Source organism: Nannospalax galili, unplaced genomic scaffold (assembly GCF_000622305.1).
Source record: "Nannospalax galili isolate Female #2095 unplaced genomic scaffold, S.galili_v1.0 scaffold203, whole genome shotgun sequence".
In the NCBI taxonomy this organism is placed as follows: Eukaryota; Metazoa; Chordata; class Mammalia; order Rodentia; family Spalacidae; genus Nannospalax; species Nannospalax galili.
The window spans coordinates 2510973-2513103 of NW_008351640.1; positions in this window are offsets into that span (position 1 = coordinate 2510973).

The window sequence follows — 2131 nt, forward strand, 5'->3', positions numbered from 1 at the left end:
CATAGATGAAGCTCCTTTAGGGAACAGAAACTCTGGTAGAAGAGGGAAAAGAACTCTGCTGAGAAGTATTCTAGAAACAATAGTATCACCATTTAAAGATGTCAGAATATATACAAGACTAGATAGTTGCTCCTGAAATAGGTTTGCATGTGGAGGTAAATACCATTAATAAACAGAGATTTGATAAAATTTCAGCACAATTTTGGTGAACTTGTTAAGAATGATTGTATACTGTTGAATTCTTGGCCAAATATCTAAACAAAATATCAAAACAAGGTAGTTTATTTGGTCAGCATCTTCTCCAAGTGCTAAGACTTAAACATATAACAGAACTATCTGAAAGATATATCATTAACACTGCATATATTTTACAACTGTCAATATTGCCACATTCATTAATAAAAATGAGTCTTTGAACACTGGCTAAGATTGTAAAAGTGACTGATGTGTGTAGATTAACCTGGACCTACATTGATATCACCCAAGCTTACATCATCCTAGACCTAAGGCAAAATCCATACCACAGCCATTATTGTCTTTACCAAAGAGAATCACAACAGCTAAAAGAAAGATGGCATATAAAAGAGTTCTCTATTTGCTGTGGACTCCAGTCACAGGTACTTTAGTTCAAATGACTGTTTTCTGTCTCCTTGAATATTTCCTCAGAACCCTTGCCTCAAAATGTTACAACTTAGCATCTACTATACCCAACACACATCAATCCAGCTCTTTTCTCATTTTTCAACATTTCATTTTTACAGCATCTCAACTCATCATTTATTAGGCAAAAACTTTAAAGGAATACTTGACTCCATTTTTTTTTCTTTCATACTCCTCATCAGAGTCATCAGTAGTTCCTAATTCTCCTATGATCAAAATTATGCAAATATGATCCCATTTCTGTTAATCTCACACTTCTCTGAGTCACCATCACCTAGCCTAGGATTGACTTGTCATTACTCCTCTCTCTCCTTGTATTCTAAACACAGAAATGAGATACTATAATTTATGCCTCTGCCTCTTCTACTCAAATATTTCCCATCTTGGATTGTAGAGATGGCTCAGTGGGTAAGAACACTTACTGCACAAGCACAAAATCCTGAGATTGGATTCCCAGCACTCATGGCACACTGAGCCAAGCAAAGACAGGGATTCTTCAGTGATTCACTGTCCAGCTAGTCTAGATGAATGGCAAGCTTCAGGTTCAGTGGGAGACCCTCTGTCTAAGGGATATGGCAGAGAGTAAAAGCAAACCTCACACAGTGTTCTCTTCTGGTCTCTGTGGATGTAAGCACCTGTACACAAAGACATGTATATACTACATGCACATACACACACACAATAAATAAATAAATAAATAAATAAATAAATAAAAAATAAATAAATAAATAAATAAACTAAACAGCTTTCCCAGTCTTCCATTTCACATGGAGACACAGAAGACTTTAATCTACTCAAATCTATTATGATGGTTCATTTCATTTGTAAAATTCAGGGGGTCCTAGATTAACAGATACTTGGTCAAAAAGTATTCTGAATATATGTGCAGGGATTTTGAGATGAGCTTAACTTAGAACCAATAGATGGAGGAAAGCAGATGGTCATATCTAATGTGGGTGAGCCTCATCTCATCATATGAAGACTTGAATAGAACAATAGGCTGAGCCTTCCCTGCCTGGGGAGGATTCCTCCTGTCACACTGGACTTCCACTCCTTTCCTGACTTTGCACTCAAACTAAAACATCAGTTCTTCCTGGGTCTCAAGCTTGGAACCAGAGCTAAATCACCAGCTCTCCAGGTTTTTCAGTTTCAGGACTCTGGGTATTCAACCTCTACAATTGTGTGAGACAACTCCTCTACCTCTCCCTTGGTCTTTCTAGGTATACGGCTGCTCTTTGGCTCATGAGAGGTTGGCTTTTTAAGATATTCCTCAGATGCCAAACTCCAGAGAATTTTTTTAAGTCCCTTACATAAAACACAATATTATTGCCTATAACCTACATAATGTATCCACATATACTTTAAGTAGTCTCCAGTGTACTGTACCTATTACAACATAAATGCTGTGCAACTAGTTCTTATATTTTGGTATCTAGGGAAAATGACAATAAAAAGATCTGCATATATATAG